The following is a 22,087-nucleotide window of genomic DNA, read 5'->3' as shown; positions in this document are numbered from 1 at the left end:
CGCAGCGATGTTGTCATGGCACGACAAACAAGAAGCAACTTTCTGGGGGGGAAGGAATTGAAGGAAGTTAGTTAGCCATGAGAAAAATTGTTTGCTCTCGCAGCACTAATAGCCAAAAGGCAAACACTTGGACATGATCCATTCATCCGGAAACACTTTTGCGTTGTGGGAGCACCGAGATACCGAGGGCGAGAAGCCGTGGGGCAAGGGCTCAGCCGATGACATGGCTCCCTCTCCACAGCCCACCTGCTCCCTGGCCCCCACAGCCAGATAAGCAGGCGTCCCAGCTCCCATCTCTCCTGGCAAAACAGATTGTTCCTCCTGCCCGCAGTTCCAGGGTGCTAAACCTTCATTTCCTGAAGACTGGAAAACTCTCTGCCTGAAGCCAGCCCTCACCCTGAGTCCCGCTGCTCCTTCTGCAAGGAGTCGCACCGGGCCCAATCCCTCCGGTCAAGTGAGTCTAACGAAATGACAAGCAATCAGCCTGGAAAGCAAGTGAAGGCATCAGGAGAGAAGAACTTGGCAGCCCTCCATCGCCTCCCCCCCCGCAGTCGACCACCCTTTTTGCACTTCGCTGTGTTAACAGGATTACCCTATAGTTTTAGGCTTAAAGCGACGTAGGACTTCTGAGCTGAAGTTCATTTTCCTCACCAATGAGTAAATAGGAAACTACCTGTGTCACTGGTTTGCTTGGCTTGTGGCAGTTCTTGTGCTAGCTCCAGCAAAACTTGTTTTCATCTTCAGCATCCTTAACCTCTTGGCTAAGCAAAGCATCACACGCCAAGGGTCTATCGCCAGAGCATGGTTTGGCAAATGCATATGTTGAAAAATATTGCCTGACCTAAAAATGATTTTACTTAACAGTAAGGTGTCCCACTTTACAGTCTTATCTCTCCCCTTCATATGCATCATATGCCTCAGTAGTTTATACAATATACATACCACAAAGGCAGAGTTTGGTCAGTAGAAGCTAGAAAAGAAGCAAAAAATAAAGAAGGTAGAAAATTTTGGAAGCATTTCCATTGGACAGCGTTGAAAATTATGGAGGTTAGTGGGGTTTTTTTCCAGCTTTTAAAATCATAACATTTGGGGGGAAGACCACCAAAGTCTTTTGCTTACCAGAAACTGTTGCAAGCAGCCTGTGTACTTGGGGGAAAAAAAAATCTATCTTTGAAAATGTTGACCATCTCCGTGAGAAAGAGTCTGCTCTCACTCCACCAAACTTTCAGGCCCCACTTCAGCACCCTGCTGAATCGGGGCCCTCATGTGCTGAACAAGGGCAGCTGGCATTATTGAATATTAATGTGGTAAGGTAATCCCTCAGCGATCCATGACACTTATGTTTTTGGTTTTACTTAAGTTGTAATTTTCAAAGTTGGACAAGCTTGGAGGAAAAAAACCACCTGGCAAACAAACAAACTTTAAAAATTAAAGGAATTTTCCAAGTCTGCTGGATTTGCAAGCCTAGGCATACTGCAGCTTAATTACTAGTCAATGAAGGAGAAACAATTATGCACCAGAAAGTAACATTCAAGAGCTCATGAAATGTGGCCCCAATGTGTTTCTAATTTTTTTTTTATACATGAAGGACTCAGCTGCCATGGTGACAGGCAAATAAAATAAATAATTATAACAAATATTCCATGAATCGGAGTTGTGAAATCCATGAACAACATGTTATTTTCTCCTTCCATCCTCTTTACTCCAGTTTGGAGGAAAGAGCTGGTCAAATGTGCTGCTTTGAGCCTAAACTTGTCTGTTCCTCTTTTATTTTCTTCATAACTGTTCTGATGTACACTGCCAGCTAGAAGGGATGAGGTGATGCAAGGAGAGAGTCTGATCTCCAAACTACTTTTGGAGAATGCTAGGAGCCAGGATTTCTCACAACATCACAGAAATATGCATGAGGCTTACAGAGATACAGTTCCTTACCCCAAAGAACTACACTAAGAGCTACCTACATGCTACCTAAAGATACTTAGACTTGCAAGCAAAGTGTGTATTCCTTATCTTCTTTATTTAATCATGTGAAAATGCATGTCATCAGGTGGACTTCAGGCTAGCCATCTGATCATAAAATCCATTTTCTTCCTGTATTTGCAGTGCAGAGATCCCATACTGAATGTTCCTTTTCATTTCAGTTGCCCCATTGGATTTCACATGTGGAGTTTATACCTGGGTTATTTCAAACTCTGTTTATTGTTTTTCTTTTTTAAAAACTTGTTCTTCACCCCAGTTGAATGCTCATATTCATTGTTTGAATGGCATGTTTCATACTCAGCCTTGAATTCTTGGCAAACGATATACTCAAGATCTACTAAAAATATTACATCCTTGTGGAGATAGTAAATTCCCTTGAGCTTTTTCTGTAAAGACAGATAAGTACCATAATCATTTGCCTCAATTACACCTGCTATGCCATTTGCACTTTGATTTTGAAAGGTGAATTTATTCTTTTTAATCATTATTAAGAACATATGTATTTCCTGCCAAGGCAGTCTTATAAAAACATTGGAGGCATATGAGAAAAATTCCTCTGAGGCCTCAGGCACATTGAACTGTCCTGAGAATGTGAAGTGAGGAGAGATTGATGCATGGACTACCTGTCCAGGAATTCAGTAGTACTGGATCGGATTTTCCATGCTTTCTCTCTCTCTCTCTCTTTATTTTACTGAAATTACACATCACTTCCATGCATGCATCCGTGCGTGCATACAAATGTACACACATGCACACAAAGTGCTCCTACATAGCAGTGAGGATAATGTTAGACATGATCTGGCTGCGGTTTAGTTACAGAGGGAAAAACGAATTTCCACACCTTCATATATATTTTTGAGAGTGTAATTTCTGTTTTAGCTATATGGCTATAACTATTTGCAACTTAAATATTACATATGGTCAATGTCCCCTCCAAAGCAAACTAGGTGAAAGGAATGAGTAGTTACCACTGGAATTATAATTGTCACTAAAGCATAGAGCCAAGTCAGACAGTTCCAAGGATATTCTTTGATTTATAAAAAAAAAAAAAAAATCATTCCATTTATTTATCTTTCTTTGTTATCTCCTGGAAAACATGTGCTGAAGGCCCCTGGTATTTTTTCCAGTGATGTGAATGAAGATGTATAGAGCTACACAAAAGCATTTCAAAGTGAACTCAGCTATTATTCCAAAAGTTCACCTTCTATTTTTGAAATTCAGACATGGGACTGTAGCCACTTCTGGCTATTGGTACAAAATCAAGAACATGAATAGCTCTTCTCCCTCTAGCAATAGGAATTATTAAGGCCAGAAGACAGACAATTACGAGCCTTTAGACTGACCTCCTGCATAACACCAGTCTTTGAATTTCACCCAGTGATTCTTGCAAACCCATAACTCCAAGTTGACTTCGATCATAGAGTTAGAAAGATGTTAATTTTTGATTTAAAGACTTCAAGGGATGGAGAATCCATCAAATCCCCACGGTAATTTGTTCCTATGGATAATTACCCTCACCTTTAAAAATATGTTCCTTATTTCCTCTCTGTATTAATATAACTTCAGCTTTCAGCCACTAGATCTCTATTTTTTCCCTTTATCTCTCAGAATTAAAAAGCATTGAACTATGTAGGTAATTACAGATAGTGATTAAGTCTTTACCTAAAAAGGCCAAAAAATGGAGAGTCTTTCTAACTTTAGACTCAAAGGCTTCCCCTTTCCAGTATAAGGAAGGAGTAAATACTGAGTGGAATTACTGTGAAGCAGAAAAGACAGAAGATCAGACTTCTCTCTCAAGTGATTTTACTTGTACAGGCAGAAATAAGGCATCTAATCCATAAGGATCTATATTAAAATCAACAGCGTTATTATGCCCTACTTTGCACTTTATTTCCACGTCCCACAGTTTTGCAAAATAGATTTGGTGTAGGTCGGACAGTCAGTCTTAGCTCCAAATTTTCTTCATTTAAGTCAGACTCCCAATGTCACTTTAACGGGATATTTAGGCCAACAGCAACTTATCTTGACTTCCTCACTTCAGAATGAGAGAAACTACCTCATTAGACACCATAGCTTCTCCAGGTAACATTTACCTGAAGCCAGATTGAATCCTAGGGGACAATTCCAGCTCTGCCTTGTACCCTGTATCACTCAGCTGAGTGGGGTTGCACAGGATGTACATCAGTGCAAAACTTGGCCTACAGGCACTGAATTTATACAGTGGACAAGGAAGCAGAAGGGACAGTGCCTTTAGCAAATTGGATTTTTGCCTGACTAACCATTTATAGTAAAATTAATGAATGGCATTCCATTTTTCAGCTTAAATTCTCTTTGCAACCATCATGGTAAAAACATATGTTTTGAGGTCTACAATCTTTTTTGGCACAGCTGAAACATTTTGCGTAGCTTACTGATTTATTGTCTTGATGATCTTTTCTTTTGCCTTAGCAGTTCAAGATGTCTCTTGTGGCATTGCTCTTGTCAACCTGATACCTGAATAGAATTAATTCCTCTTTAGCCACTACCAAAAGGTAACGATATCAATGATAATTTAATGGTTAGTAATATATACATAAGCCACGCAGACCAGATCAGGTGACATTCACATGAAATGTTAGCCCCAAAACTAGGTCCCTAAATCCCTGTGTAATTACAGCTATCAATATGTTTAGTGCATATGTATCCACCATCTCCTATATAAAAAATTCCAGTGTTCAGTTTGATCCGTTGCAGCTCCTGTTTGGTAAAGACCAAACTCAGATACTGTGTGCAGGAATCCTAAGGTGTTTGGCTGAGCAGAACACAGTGGAGTTTTTCTGATGACTTTTTTGTCTAATTTAAAGAGCATATACGCTGCCCAAATGTAAAATATTATTTTTCTCACTGGTTATTTGGATAGCCTAAATTTATTGCAGATGAATTCCTTTTTATTCCTAGTTAAGTTTGCCTTTGTTACCAGTGCCAGATTTGCCAGTTAATACACAAAAACATCACAGCCTTACAGTCTGTGGATGAAGAACAGATCCTGGTGCTTCCTTTTGTCATTATGTTCAACTACTAACAAAATGCAACCAGTAAACCACGAATAGACTCAAGAAATGCTCAGTTCTAAAATCATTAATTGGTTTTCATTCCCTTTGCAGCATTTGCTTATGACGGCAACTTCCTAAAAAGTTGCATGATCTTCTCTTTGGGAAACCAAATGTCCAGAGACATGTAGACTAGATCCAAACATGAAAGGATTCACTCATTTGCACAGTTCGTTTCTATCTACCATACCTCAACACACTGGTGTTCCTTTCTGCAGGACAAACTGATGTCCCAGTGCAATTTCAGTATCCCAGCTTTTCTGACAAGACAGGAATACAAACCATCTGCTTTTCAGAGAGAAAGGCAAGGGCTCTGCCTAATGTCACTTCCCTACCGACAATCAGGTTCGTGCCAATTTATTGAGGGGGCAGGAGGGAAACTTGTGCTCCTGCCTTGAGCCCTCACATGCCAAGCTGCAGCCTGGAATTTTTACAGCTCCGTCCTGAACCTCTGACAAGAGGGTTTACAACAGAAATCTTGCCAGACCCTTAACTATACCGACGCCACTATAATATTTATAAGTACGTTATACTCTTTCCAAACATATGTGCTTATTACTTATGTCTCCGCTCCTGCCTCTCTTCTGGGGGACTTTTCTGTATAAACAAAACAGATTCTCTTGCTTATACTTAGAAAATCTAATTGCTCTGCGTCTCTAGCTGTTATGCAAAAGCCCAAACAGCCAAGAGATTCTTTCAGTGCATTTACACAGCAGCGAGTCTCTACAAAAAACATAAACTTCCTCTTCCACTTTGCTCTTCTTTGCTTTCATAAATCTGCCCGTTTCACTCGTGTTTGGATAAGATTATTCTCTGAAAAAAAAGTAAAAATAAAAAATGCAAGGCTGAGGTGGATAGGCCATCAGTTACGCAGCCCAGCCTTACAAGAGCTGACAATTCTGTCCCTTTAAGTAAACAGAGGAACAGAAAAGATACATAAACAAAGAGACCACTTGCAGGGCTGACAGCTTGTCTGCTCCAGCAAAAGCAGGTTCCCAGGGAAAGTGATTGCCTAATAGTAATAGGGAGTGACAGGGATTTCCTAGCTTTTCCATGAACATCTCAAAGCAGTTTGGTCCTGGGCACAGATATGCCCGTTTCTGCTGATGAGTTAGACAGATGGGGCCTGCAGGTGAGAAACTGCTGGAAAGTAGCTAACCCAAAGCAACACAGGTTCCCCTGCACAAGGTATTAGCTGCATTCAAAGTCACCAGAGCTTTCAGTGAACACAGCCCGGGATGTTCTTAGCTGCTTTTGGGTTGGGTTTGCATCAGGGGTGCGGTTTGGAAATCAAACTGAGGAACGGTCTGAGAGTGGCTTCAAGTGAGCTTAAAGCAAAATGAAATGGGATTCAAATCTGAAATAGTAGAATTTTACTGAAATCGTCTTTCTTGTGAGATTTTAGCCATGTTTCAAACAGCACTTTGGATAGGTCTCTTCCAACTCTAAAACAATAGGAAATCGAACATGTAAAGATACGACTATGTAGTCTGATTCTAGTCAGGAGTGCCGGGTAAGTTTTTCACTTCAGCTGCCTTTTTACCCTGGCTAAGAAATATTTCAGTTGGGTTGTTGTATCTATTTGAATGCTTAGATAATTCAGAAATTAAACTACTTGGAATTATGGTCTGTATATAGCCTGTAAAAAGGAGGTGTTTGGGGAAAAAAAAGACTTTTAAGTAAGAAAGGAATACCTAGAGCACCGTATATACAGGAATTGTATAAGTCAGGTAAATGACTCCTGCATGGGATTTTCTAGAAAACAGCTTCTCTGGTCTGTCTGATACTGATGCAGTTTCTCTTATCAGGAGACAGATCAGGAGAAAAGTGTACTGGTCAGCATTTTCATCTACAGTTCTTCTGCAGTCATAAACAGGTCATAAAAAAAGTGAAACAACTTTTTCAAAGAAGCTACTATCACATAACAAAAGCTCTCTGAAAATATTCTTTCCTGTTGCACTTTATTCTTTCTGAGCTTTCATTTTCTCAAATAAAGGATTTCGTTTTTGACGAGTAAGCTCTTCTGTCTACATATATATGACATATGCGATACGGCTGCAGAAAGAGAGGGGAAATAGTAGACTCAAGCTATCCTTAAATTATATGATGAGTTGTCTGAATGACTGATCTGTTCATAACAGGGAGAAAATGATGGGATGTTGGATGAATGTCTATGTTTCTAATCCTGATAATTCTGAGGACGTGAAGACAAAGTTACCTGTGGAAAAAAAACCATTATGGAAGACCAAGTATACCCCATATGTGGGAGGAATTGTATTAAGATTGTTCTGTAAATATATAGGAGATGTGATTCCTCTCTCAAAATACTGGCATCAAATTCTGGGGATTGACCTAAGTGGAACCTCCCACAAAACACCTCAGAACTCAGTCACTAAAGCTGAAACCTGGCATTGATAGTAGGCATGAATTTTATTATCTGAAAATATTTCTGATCATTCCTGATTCTTCTGAATTTGGGGAACTCAAATAGGAATTAAACACTACACAGAAATGATAAGGCATAGATGTAAAGGCCAATAAATTGTTTTCTTTTCCCCTTATTTTCAGCATGGATTGTGTCAGAGCACTTTAGCCTTGGATAAACTGTATCCTGAAAACTGAAATCGGGAAGTCAGGAAATTCAGAGACTATTAAGAAAAAGGAGACTGAGGGGAAAAAAAACCATACAAATAGGTTTGATGACAAGGAACAAATTTCATTAAGAAGAAACCCACATGAGGAAAACCAGTTTTTACTTTGCTGTTTTAATGGACAAAGTCAGCAATATAAAACAACCAGGTCATCCATCTATTCCTGCAGGAAAACCACTGGAGCCTTCAATATCATAGTGTCAGCTGCTTTTCTATAGCCTGACCTCATGAGCTAAGAAGCATGAACTCTGCTAAAAAAGATTCCTTTGGGTTCAGTAAGACTGCCTCCTGTTTTTAAGTTTTCTCTGTGTGTGTGTGTGGGTATTGTGACACCTGCAGTCTGATAGAGCTGTTATTGCTCTAACTAGGCAAACTAATTTAGGCTCCCTGGTTTTTTTTTAGTCCTGCTTAAGTGGCTGATTTTAGCCTTTGAAAACAGGAAACAAGTGCTATAATTTTAAAGAAATAACCTGGCAATCAACCCATTAAGAACAAGAAATCAAGGGTGGGTTTTTGAGGGTGGCTCTTTTTTGAGTCAGAAGCTTAAAATTGGACACAACTCAGACACAACTTTCCTTAACTAACCCCTGACTCTGCTTAGAGCAGTGAGGAAGTGGAGGAGGAGCATGACTTTAATGGACTGAACCAGAAAATAATAAAAGAAAAACAATGCTATTCTCTGGAGAATAGAGTGTCACGATGAAAAATCAGTTTATTCTCAGTTAGAATAAATTTTGAAAGAAAGAAAACACAAGAAGATAATTTTCAAAGGAACTGCTCTCATAAAAAATTGATGCATGTATCATGGGGATAACTTTAAAAAGGAAGCAATAATTTAAACATTCCCTTTCCCAGAACCTTCACTGCAAATTTGTAACAGAATAATCAAGTGCAGAGGTGTTTAGAAAAGCAGTTAGATTCACCTGAAAGTAATTTGGGCAGGTTTTGTTTTCCCTCCTTTTGTTAATTTATTTTGATTAACGGCTAAAATGTATTTCAGTTATAAGCAGATCTAAGTTGTTAAGTCAAACTTAATAAATGAGAGTGGCCAGCCAGGGGGAACGCTGAATTGAAGGAAGACTCACTTTTCCTTCCCAGTGCCCAGGATGTAATCAAAAGCTCTGCTTCTACAGTCCATGAGTCAAATCTTGACCTCAGATGCACCTGTAATTGAAAGATCAGTGGGAACCGTAGGTGCACAGCTAATGAATAACTTTGGTCCTAGGTGTTAGAAGATGAAGCAAAGTTCCAGCAGCTCTCACTCCTGAGAAACTGAACCCAAACTTTTTGAGAAACAGGATGACAGATATATGCAGCCAGTTATGTAAATCCATGACTTGGCTTGTCAACGATGACATTAGGCAGAGTTCCCAGGCAATGTAGGGATACAGCCATCCTCTGTTTTATGCTTTGGACTGGAAGAACCTAATTTGACTCCCGTAACTGAAAGTTTTGAATTTGGGTCTGCCTTTAATGCTTATTTGCTGAAGATGATGGACAGAAGCTGCCTCTCAACTCCTGCCTATATTCCGGCACTGCTCACCTGAGCTGGCGTACTCTCACACACAGTGTCTCCTCAGTGTTATTCGACAGGCATTTCCTCCCATGCCACTGATACAAGAACAGACCGCATGAAAAAATGGAATGAGTCCTAAGACACTGAGTATTTCCACTCCCTGTCCTGGATGTTTACAAGCATTCTTTGCTGTCAAAACAATATTCGTACAAACCAGTGACTGTGCTGGGGTATTTCAGTCTAAGCATGTAGCTAGAGATATAGAGAAACACTCAGAAAACAGCTTTCTTAAACAAATAAACAGCTCAGCTCTTGAACTTTATGCTCAGAGTAATCTCTGTCATCATTAATCACACTCAGTGTTTGACTTAGCAGCCTAAATGGGGGGAAAGCAGGGGAGGAGGGTAGAAAAAAAGTCATAACCCTCTGCTCAAACCAGCTGAGAACTGTTTTCTTAAACATGGAATATACAATGGGCCTGATCCAGCTGCTGGGGAGCACTGATCTTGTGAGGAGACAGACCTGGTATCTTTGGCATGAGTGTTACCACAAGAACACAGAGGGCATTCGTAGGCAATTGCTAAAAGCCCCGAAGTCCCTTACAAGAAGACTCCACAGACCAGCACAGTGTCTGTGGCTGTATATTAGCTGTTCAGAGTCTGTTTCTGTTTAACAAATGATAAAAACACAATCCAGCTCCTAAGAAAGACAGTTTCTGCATTAAGAAGATGCTTAGGGAATAGGAGCACTTCAGAAGCCTTGAAAAGAAGTCAGATAAGGAGTTCACAAACTACTCTTTCAAGCAGTACCCTTACTTCTCCGAAAATGAGTCTCTCACCTATAGTCACAAATCCAGTTGGAGAAGCTGAGGGAGCCTCTGTTGTCAACATATATTATTCTTATTATTCTCCTATAAGACCAGAACACTCTTGATTTATATACAAGTTGTTGGAGTCATCCATATTATTTTCTTTGGGAAGGCTGAGGAAGAGAAGATGGCTGCTGGAGAGGTCGAGTGGGGAAAGAGGTGTGGGCAAGGAAAACTGATTATTGCTGCTAGCAAAGCTTACTTTTTTCCCCCTCATTGTCAAATAGTGCTGTTCAGCTGATGAAAACCAGCTGGGCCCTCAGACAGTTGATGAAGCAATAAGGTCCACATGCTGAAGGCTAACATGAAGCAAAGGTGCTAATTACTGGCTTGTAGGTAAAAAAAAAAAAAAAAAAAAAAAGGCTCCACCTGCACACTATAACTTCTGAACCTTCATTTTTCCCAGGAACAGGAAAACTATAATTTAAACAACCTGTCCCACTCATTGTTCTTTTATGAGGGAAAATTTGAATTTTAAGGCAGATTATGACCCTGAGTGACAGAAAAAACTATGCAACCAGGTTTGCACATTGAACTGATTTAAGAATCAAACGGCTTCTAGATAGAGAGATTAGCTGACGCATAGTGTGGGACCAGCCATGTCCCTCATTATAGCCTCAGCCTGGATAGAAATAGATTCTGAAAATCTTTAGTCTCCTGTAAACAAAATTGCCAGAGTCCCACAGCCTCAGCAGATGGGCCTGATTCCCTGCTGCTCTAAGTCAGCCAGGTATGAGACTATGGATTTTTGCATCCACTAACTTACTGCAGCTGATGGAGCTTGTTCTGCTGCTGATATGCAAGGGTCAACTTGTTTGCTTGCTTTCACAAACAACACATGCTTACTGAGGAAGCTACAGAAGCCGGGAAGGTGACGGCCCTTCCCTTTCCATCCTTACTATTATGTCTCATGATGCCACCGTAGCATGAGTAAACCTTGAGTCAAATGACGTGCTGTTGGCTCCTGCTCACGTTGCCTTCCTCGCCTTGCCTTTTTCCATGCTGTCCCATTTCCTTTCTTCGACTACCTTCTCTTGCCTTCCTTGAATTTTGTTTCAGGACAGATTTCCACCTTCCTTCATCATTTATTTTTTCTTCTCAGAAGTCCCCACACCACAGGGACCTAGGTGTGGCTGTAGCAGGGACGTAGGTGAAGGCATGGGACCAGCCGGATGCAGATATGACCCTGCCTCCAGGGCAGTGCTTGGAGGACAGGTAGGATTGCCTCTGGCCAGTTAGCAGTCAGTAGCACCACAGTGTCATGCTCCTGCTTCTGACACTCTTTCATTGAGCAGCTCTACATGATGGGGAAGGCGGCAGAGAAAACGTGTTCATAGGATATGCCTGTCTAAAATCAGCAGAGCAGCACTCTCCTTGTCAACTTATACCCAGCTTCCTGTTTTGATGCATGATTCCCTGACTGCTTTTTAATCCCAGTTTGGCTCTAAAAGATTACAAAATACATTTTTGGCAATGGCTCTCTGAGATTCCTAGCAAACAAAACTTGTTTTTGGGAAGATGCCGAACTCTAATAAAACTCTTCAGGAGAAATGTTTTCTAACTATAGCTACTATGACTACTTACTGCATTTAAGCACTGATGTTGGAATTAAGCTGTTATGAGATAAATTAATACACACTTTTCTGGAAGTGATTTATTAGTACTGTTGTCACCAAAAAGACTACACCCTGTGAGAGCATGATCCCTGGACAAGATTAGACATGAGGCCCAAGTTGAAACAGCTCTTGAATTTGATTCAGAGAATTGTGCCCTTTCACAACTGAAACTACAATAATAGGAGACTTGGAAGTAACAAGTGCCACCAAATAATTTCTCAGATACCACTAACTTGTAGATAATTCTCTAATGTAGTATTTTAAGCCTAAGGAATCATATGGAGTAGATCTCTTCAGAGTCTGCAATACGCAGGTATGCAGCCTCTAAAACTAGAGTAAGATATAAGATTTTAAGGAAGGTAAAATTAAACAATTACAGTTATATTTGTTATACAATTGTAATAATTTGGGGAATAGGAAAATATATGGTATTAGAACACTACTCCATGGTTTCTGGTTGCACCAGAAATTTCATCTGGTTGGTATTATTTTCAGCTTGAAGGTGGTGTGGGGGGTGTCTTCCTTTTATTTAATATATATTTGTTTTAAAGAGGTGTCACATCAAGTAGAATTTCCTCGGATGTTCCTGAATGTATGGATGAGATCATTCTGCAAAATGAATGTAAGAAGTAGCAATGGACATGCCCTGGATCCAGCATACAGGTCCCTCAGTGTATATACACAGAAAGATCCCACGAGGCATAAGTGGACTCAAGATCAGCAGTTTCTTCATTTCATATGTTTGCAAAGTCCACTGCATATTCTGAATTTTGCTGTAATCCAAGGGGTGCCTTTTAATCAATTAGCAAGATCTCAGAGGATTTCTCAGAAGCATAGCAGTGATAAACAGACCTCAGATTAGGAGGTATTCTGTTAAAACCTTCAGAAAGCAAATGTTTCATGTCCTAGCTTCCTCATGTTCCAAACAATGTTTAGGGCATACAGTAAATAAAATCTAAATACAGCCAATACACGTGATTCTTACTTTAGTGCTATCAGAAAATGGTAGGAGACCAATTTGTATTAATTTTCACTTCGCACCCAGACTGTTTCTTTGTAGTACACTCTCTCTCCTAGGTCAGCTCTAATAGAAATATGGTTGCATGGCAATACCTATTTTCTTATAAATCCATAAATATTCTACCTAGATAGCCACAGATGAACTCCCCCCCCCCCCCAAAAAAAAAAAAAAGTCAGACTACTGATTCCTACAAAGACATGAGGCATGAGCTTCAAATAAAACAAGAAGAGGTTAGCAAAGGTTTGGATAATAACCATGTTAAAATGGTTGGGTCTAATGCACTCAGATGCTAGACCATGTAAGATTGTAAGATGCATAAAACTTTTAAAATACATCACAAATTGACTAATTAAATCTTGGAACCACTGACAGATATCATTGGAAAGATGTCTGTGAGGTGAGACAAAAGAAGACCGGGAAAGGACAATGACAGTGTCTATCTTTAACAAAGAGGCAGAAGAGGAAAAGGGCAATTTTTACACTACAGCTCCAGGTTGCCAAAGAAATGCTAGAACAAATAATCAACAAACCATCTGTAAATACCTAGAAAATAAACAACGTGATAAGCATGAGCCAGTTTACATTTGCCAGAACAAACTGTGCAAAACCAAAGTAATTCCTACAACCACATAACAGAACTTGCAGATAAAGAAGTCATAGTTGTTATATAGCTCATCTTAAGAAATGTACCAGACGGTATGACATGATGTGCTCCGGGGAAATTTATGGAAGCATGGACTAGGTGAAAGGAAAATACAATTCTTTTCAGGAGGGACCAATCAATGGTTAAAGGGTCTTTCCTACATCAAGTGTTACTCAGTATTTTCACTAATGATCCAGAAAAGAAAAGAAAAAGTATAAAATATCAAAAACAACTTATCAAATTTGAAGATGACACCAAGTAAGACAAACTCTTACTGCACTATAGGACAGAAAAGACACCATAATCCTCCTACATTGGTGTTAACAGTCAGAAAGCCATAGGACACTGCCCACAGGGGAGAGGACCATTTATTGCCTCTGTACAGGAATAAACTGCTGCATCAATAACAGATAGAGAACGGGTGCCTAAGAAGTATTTGGGTAGGAAAGAACTAGGGGTTATGTAGTGGATCATAGGGTGAATGATGCCATTGCCCAAATGACACACAGGAGTAGCCTGCAAAAGAAGATACAGTCTGCAAGAGACAAGATTCTCCTTCTTCCCCTTTCAGAGCTTGTGAGGCCTCAACTACAGTATCTATCTGAGTAAAAATGTTGAGCATTGAAGACACAACAGGAGAACTACAGATTCAAAGTCTAGAAAATATGCCTTAGAGGAAAGATTGAAAGATTTGAGGTTATTTGGTTACTGAAAAGAGGGTGGAGAAGACTTGGTAATTGTCTTAAAATATACAAAAGAAAGCTGCAAAGAACATGTTTTCTATGCCCTTCGTGTATAGGACTAGATTAATGGAAAGATTTAGATTAAGTATTAGCAAAGGCTTCCTAATAGCATGAACAGTGAAGCTCTGGAGTAAACACATGAGGAGACTGTGGAATCTTCATCATGAAACATTTTAAAAAAGTGATCAAACATGTGTAAGACATGATACAAATATGGTTGATACTGTCTTTCCTTGTCCATCGTTTTGAAGTCCTCTTTACTCCTGTGATCCTGTGAAACCACACTCCACAGAAAACTGATTGGCTCTGAGGTGACAGTCTCTAGACCCCTATGAAACAGTGCATCTCTGTAGTACAGTTCTCAAATAAAAGTTTAATGGTAAGGGCAGACAGTGGTCCACAAAAAAATTTGAGGTTTGGCAGTGGTCAGTTAGCTGAAAAAGCTTGGAGATACTGCCACAGGCCCTACCTCAAAGTCTGAACTCATTTTACATCCCACCTTTATTCAGCCAGAATCTCACTGAAATATGGCAAAAAAAAACCTCCCCCCCCCCCTTTTTTCTGTTTTTAAACTCATGGAAATCAGGAAATTCTCCCATTTTTGCCAGCTGTACAGTGGTACAATTTTTATTTTTTTTTTCACACAACTAAGGTGGAGTAACTTTAACCACCCAAGATGTATAATTATCACTCTGAAATGCACTGCCTGGAACGTATTATTGCTGTCATGAAATGGAATTTATACACAGTAAGGAAACAGTTAGCCCCACAGATTTACTGGACATTATCGGCAGGGCTATGACATCAAGGGCAGCCAATCCAACAGCTCCAAGCGAGCTCAGCACTCACAAACCATTTCATGCTTCTAAGTACTTATTACCAATAAAACAAATGTTATGACTGTGTATTTTTAGGTAGTCCAGTTGATTTGTCAGCCAGTCTTTTGTACGCTGAAGACGTCTGTGTGGCACGGTGAGGCTAACTTGGAGAACTTGAAGACAAGGCATTTTCTTACACAGCTTTGGTTCTGCATTTCAGGAGCTGCTTTACAGCAGCGCTGCTGAAGCAGAAGGTCACACACAGAATAAAACCACTGCGAACAATCATTTCTGCTGATGGAGAATGAATCCTCACACCGTTTCGGCATTTATGGGTATCAAACTGCAGCTGTACTCAAAGAAGAGGAAAGAACTCCTGGATATTTCTGTTGCAGCCCCAACCACAGCAAGCCCCAACAGGCAGGCAGTGGTTGTGGGTCTCTTTGTAACACCTACCCTGGTCCAGTGGAGACACTCCGAGCAATATCTCAGAAAGGCTCCAGCTCACCAGCACCAGACAGACCTCACCACGCATTAGGATCTGGCTAAGTTTTAAAGCCATGACACATTTTGGCAGGTTGGCATCCGGCAGTTCAAATGCACCTGCTTACAATTAGTTACAATAAATTCCACATAAAATGCCTCATTGCTTGGATCAGGGTACCTTGTTCACATACTCATATTTTAACCCTTTGAGTATCCTAGTTTTATTAAAGGTTAGCCAGAGAGGTTTCCTTTAACTTTCCTTGACCTTTCTTTGTCAGGGCTTCCTTTTTAAGAGTTCCATTTAAGGACCTGATACTGAGGACAAAAGAAAAAAGCCCATTAACAGCAGTGCAGGAGACTGAACTGGACTGTCTGAGGACAATTAAAGTAAACATAACCCACTGAACATTCACTGTGATTCTGAGCAGAAATGGATTAACTCCTAATATGGAGTTAATACTCTTCCAAAACATACAATAGCATTTCCTTGTACTACTAATTATGACAATAAAACAACTGTGTTTGGAGAGGAAATGAAGAAACACCAGAAATCACCTGGTTGCCCAATACACGTGCATTATTGAGCTATAAACTTCCATTTTTGGATACCACTACCACGTTCTGCTGCTACACTGATATTTTTAATGCCTCACAATATGAACTTTAAGAGGGACAGATTGCCTGGTTTATATACTACTGTGGGGAACAGAGATTTTTACTGGGACAAAATAATGAACTATCAAACAAGCATGCTCTAATTGTAGCTAATAAATAGTCACAAAATCCTGTTAACTCCAAAAGCCTGGGGCAAAAATGTATTTATTTCAGGAATATAAGAAGTAAATTAATTTGGGATAGGATGCACCTGGAGGAAGTTTAGATCTAACTGTTGGCCCAAACCAAATGTGAAGGATGTCTGGATCCAGTTCCATATTCATATTCCATCTTGCTTCTATCTCTATAACATGATGGAATGGGAAAATCCAAACTCCAGATCCAAGAATACAGAATATTTCAAGGATTAATATAAACCCTTTTTCTTCTTCAATGAAACATAGAACATCTTTGTAGTCAACAGGGCACAAAGTGCATGCAAACATAAGCATATGAAATTTAACTCTCTTCATCCATGTTCTATTTCTTTTGACACTAATTTCACATTCCTAACTGCATTATTCTCTCAAATGAAAGAAGAGTAATGCTCACCAATATCACAGCCCTATAGCAACGAGATACAGAATACAGATTGAGTACCAGCCTTTCAAAAAACCCTTCCACGCTGATTAAAAGTGGGTAAGGAGATTCGTTATCAATAAAAAGTATTTGTGCTGCTGGTCTCCCATTCATTTTATTTTTCATTCATTTAATTTGAAAAAATATCTGACATTTAGACTTAATGGGCATTTAGAATTCAATATGTTGACAATGAAATCAGTTCTTTCTTGTAAAACCACGGGATTAATCCCAAACTACATTGCAACAATCTTTTTTTTTCTTTTTTTTTTTTTTTGTTTTTTCATCATTAAGGTCAAAATAATGTATGTTTATCCTCCCCTACTCTAGCTGGCAACCCTCCTGCTTCCTTTCTCCAACTGGAGGGGAAGGTGAGAGGCTGCTTTGCATTGTCTGGCAGGGGACGTTTGTCTCATGGGAGAGAAAATGCCTTCCTACAGACTACAAAAAAAGTCTCAGTAGACAGGATATACAGCACACTCCATGTAAACTTCATTTTGATGTAATTAAGTGAGACTCACGAGGCACATCTCTTTATGTGTTACTAAGTTTGCTGTCGCATACTCCAGGAGCTAAGCCCATCTGGGGCCAGAGAGCAAGGAAAAGGCTGAAGATTGCAAACTTCCAAGTGCAAAACCACCTGGTAGGTTTTGGATGCTTAAACCAAATTGTCACATATAAAGGCACAGACTGGCTTAGGCCATGTGGATCTCAATGGCATCAGTGTTAGAGAAGTTATCTGATACACTTAGATAGGTATTAATAGATCTATAGAGGAACACATAAGGAGGACTGGAAAGGACACAGAGGTCCCTTACAATCTTAGACAATTAGTAATAAGGTTAATCCAAAAAACATCTCTGATGCTTTAGAAAACTCTCAATCTAGCACAAAAATCTAGGAATCACTATTGCAATGTACCAGAGGAAGGGAACAGGCAAATTAATGTCCATGGCTTTAATCAGTTCAAACATGTATATTATCAAAGCAATACAACCAAAGTATTTTTTCATATCTAGTCCACTGAAGTCAGATGCACTTAAAGTGTGTGTGTGTGTATATACATATATAAAATTCTCATCGAAGTCAGTGGGAGTTATGTGGCCTCACAAAAGGGGCCCAGACTTCTGACTTGAAGCACTTTAGCCATGGAAATTACAGAGAATTTATCTTGTCGCTAGTCTCTTGGGGTGCCTCTGTCTCCCATTCAGTAGTTCAGGTAAAGTAATTAAAAAAAAAAAAAAAAAAAAGGCAACAGAAAAGCTCTTTGAGATTTTATTAAAGACTTTTATGTAAAGCGGGGTTCAACAAGATGTTTGCTACTCCAGCAAAGATTTATGCCAAGAAAAGCCAACTTGGGTCTTGAGTATAAACCAAATCCCCCTATATTTATTGAGCTTAGAGGATTCAGTATCACATTCATGTGAATCTAATAGCTGCAAGGATGGAATCTATAACTTATATTTCTCTCCCTATAATTCTTGTTGACTTGACATAGTACCACTCCCTCCTAACATATTCTTATTTCCCTGAAGCTTGAAATTCTAGTGAGAGCTGTAACAGCATCTCAGTCCAACAGCTTTCTGATTGCTCCCTCTTCATATAATGATTTCCCTGAGTTCTGTGCTTCTTTGACAGCTCTTTCTCATTACAGAGCTTTCCCTACCTCATTACTCAATATCCTATCCTATATTGTCCTTGAACACAGAGACCTTCCCCCTCCCCCTCCCCCATTTCAGGTCTCAGTAGGAGCCCATGACTCATTTTTATATTCCCTCCCCAGGAACCATGAGTTTCCCAGGTGCATTTCATAAGGGAGAAAGCAAATGGTTGCTTAGGCAAAAATATCTTTCAGGTGAATGCGCATTGAGGCAACAGACAAGCGGTATGGAGGAACCAGATTTACCTTTCCCATTGTTTACTTATTCCCAAATCTAATTCCCTGCAGAGGCTGTATCACCAATGCCTCCAATTCCTCTTGTTTTTCACAGTTGGCCTCTGCCTTCCTATATCCTCTTCCCTCTTAATTTTAGCATGCTTAGGAGAAGCAAATCACCCCAAAGAAATTCCTGGGGGAAAGTCCTTATGCAGCTATGTAGTACATAAAGAGGCGCTTGTTTGCTCAGCTTATTGAAGAGCAGAAACTTTGCCAAGCTATAAAGAGCAGGAGTGTTACTACTTGATTACGGACAGCTGCTTCACACTGTTACAAAAGTCAGTTTTGCTGAATATTTGATTTTTGGCTGTTTTTTTCATAACTATTCTGTAAATGCTTGTGAAAACCTCCAAAGCAACAGCTTAACAAATGGTATTTACCATCCTTCTTTTCCTACGGGAGTCATTGTTACGTTATCCTTACAGGTGTTTTCCTTATAGCAGCTCTGGTACGCAAAGTGGGGATCAGCGGCTCCGCTGCATCGTTTTCATTCTCCTTTTACTTGTGCTGTGGTGTCAAGATTGTTCTGCCTTCCCTGCCTGCTGCCTTCTCTGATGTCTCTGTCACTAGTAACAAGAGTCCTTCCATTCAATTCCTAGTGTATCATAGAGGGATTTATTTTCAAAGGTGCCTAATTTCCTGTCGCCTGTTGTGATGGATCTTCCTAGCAATCGCTATGGTCAGATCAGCACACTGTGACTGTGTTCCCCCACCAAATTTCCTCGGCATTAGAAAAGAGTGATGGAGCTCCAACACGAGCAAAAGTACTTGGGCAATTTCTTAGCTGGTAATATCAAATAAGTTCATTCCTCCACACTAAATTCTTCAGAAGTTGAACTTACAGGGATACACAGGGATTTCTACGACAAACTGAGAAAACTTCAATCTCCATCATTCTACCTGAAATTGGCAGAAATATTATGAATTTCTCCAGGCCTCGCAGATGGCTTCTGAAAGGCACAAGACTCGGCAGAAGTGTAAAAGAGGAGACCACGAAACGGAAAGGAAAAGGAAAGGAGGAGAGGAGGCCCTCTGTAAGAACAGCTGGAGAGAGAGAAACCCTTCAACTGCATCAGGGCGGCTGCGCTGGCTGCCTCCAGCCCCCTCCTCAGAGCCCGCGCAGGTGCCGGGGCCGCTGCGACCGGAGGGCTGATGGCACGAGTGATGAATCACATGCTGCAGCCGGTGCTGGCCGGTGACCTCCAGGTGGGAGCCCTGTCCGAGGCAGGGGTCCTTCAGCGGCCGCGGGATTGCGGTGCAGATGCACGTGGCAAAAGGAGATGGATGAAGTATATCTCGCCGGAGGTGTGAGGTATGCCGTGTTCCCACGCACAGACGGACACACGCAGACTGTGCTGCTCTGCTAAAACCTAGGGCAGATACGGCAGGTTTATGAAGCACATTAAGAAGGAGGTCAATGCTGTTCCTTATATTTCACAGACTGGGAAAATGGGGAGCAGGTGAATGCAATGACTAAGATCACCCAGGAAATGTCCGGCAAGGCCAGGAATTGAAGCCAGTTCTATCCTGGTGCCTACGTATGGCTTTAGAACAAGATTATCCCTTCTGGCCTGTCATGTATAAGAACAGACATTTTACAAGCAACCTTTCCTGACAAGATTTTTTTTACTATTATTATTCCTCTTAAAATAATCCTACCATTAAAACACAAGTGAATTCACAGGCATAAAACTCCATTTAAATAACATTATATTGACAGAACCTGACACAAAGCCTGGAAATTCAGAGTTATGGTTGGCATTCCCTGCTGAACTCGAGTCACTGTGCCTTTTATTTTCCACATGAGCATTAGTGTCAGCCTTAAGTGTGGATTTCCTGACTTTTTCAGCCTGTGTCACAACCTTCACTTTATTTAAATACAAAATTTTTCCTGTGAATATCTACTGAATAGGTCACCAGAATTACAGTGTCATTTTGCTACTTCTAAAGTAAGATCTGGCAAATAAACTAAGAAACAATACAAATCTTGATCCAAATGCCTAACCAAACTCAGTCCTAAATTTTCTGGCTTTATGAAGAAGAAAAGCCAGATGGGCTGTGGGTTTCCTTAAAAAGCTAAAAAAAAAAGTTTTTTGTCTCTTTCTGTCTAGGACTGGAAGGAGAAATTAAAAAAACAAACAAAAGGTCTTCTCTCATTGCCTTGCTCTGCTTTTGCAAAGGCAGGGAGTACAGACAGTTCAGTCACGGTCATACATCTGAGCAAAAGCTGTTCATCAGATAAACCCCCTGGAAGAGCTGCCAGGGCTTCCATCAGTGCGCTGAATTTTTGGTCTTGATGAACCAGCCAGGCAATTACAGTTCCTGGTGCACACAAAAGGGAGATGTAGAGTCAATATGAACTGTGGAGTAATTAGTACGGGGGAGGAACACATGCATTTTACTGTCAACATGCCATGCTCTCCCTGCTACTTGTCAGGCATGTGTCCAGATATACGCATCATGTGCATTTGGCATGTCCCCAGGTGATATGCTGGGTACGCAAGCAGCTCGATGCAAGCAGACCTGTCTTATGAGATCGGGACTCAATGTGCATGGTCCCACCTGCATACAAGCACGCTGTTGTGCGCACCTGATGAGGACGGGCTGAAGGACGGCAAGGACAACATCAGCAAAGAGCATACTGCCTCAGGAGCAAAATCAGTCCTCCAGCCCCACCTCTGAGCGACCTGGGAAAGAAGGCGATGGGCGGTCAGGCAACAGGTTGGCTGTTTGGTCCTGCAAAGCCAAATCTGGGTCATGAGTGCGACAGATAGAAATCATCCATTCACCAGCCCTATGACATACCACCAATATGTCTGTAGTGCCTTCTTTTTGAAGCTCCCTCATGCCAAATCCCCTAATTTGGACATTTGGTCTATATTCTACCACTTAAAAGCACACGTGTGCTGGGACCGCTCAGCTGCATCTGTACAGGACTGAAGACATCAACAGGGCTTTACTGCTTATAGTTTCACTGAGCCCTGGCCCAAATCTGGCCCACAACCCAGGAGACTCAGCGATCAGCTTCTCCTGCAGCAGCACTGACCCAGCATACAAGCTTCTGTCCCTGTGCCAGCCGATAGTCTGGTCCAGAGAGCTGGAGGGGATGAAGGAAGAGCTCAGAGCAGCGTCTGAGTCCCCTCCTCTGCTGGTGGCCCCCCTGGGGTGGGCAGCATCCCCCCTCCCCTGCACCCCAACCCCCTCCCGCCCCAGTGCAGCCTTCTATGGCACGCATGGGTTTTATGACTGTTGCAAGGGATGGCGATGCAAAAGAGAAATCCTAAAACTTCAATCCATCTATCCAGGATTCGATCATCCAGGTCTAAGTCATCTTCCACTAACACTGCAGTGTAAATGCAGGGGATCACTTTTCTCTTCAAATTATGCTGAATTTCACATTAGCCCTTTAACCTACGAGTACCTAAGCATGTGGGAATGCCTGAGGAATTACACGACTAGTTCTACCTAAACATAAGTATGGGCAGAG

Source organism: Mycteria americana, chromosome 2 (genome assembly GCF_035582795.1).
Source record: "Mycteria americana isolate JAX WOST 10 ecotype Jacksonville Zoo and Gardens chromosome 2, USCA_MyAme_1.0, whole genome shotgun sequence".
Lineage (NCBI taxonomy): Eukaryota > Metazoa > Chordata > Aves > Ciconiiformes > Ciconiidae > Mycteria > Mycteria americana.
This window is presented reverse-complemented; position numbering follows the sequence as displayed.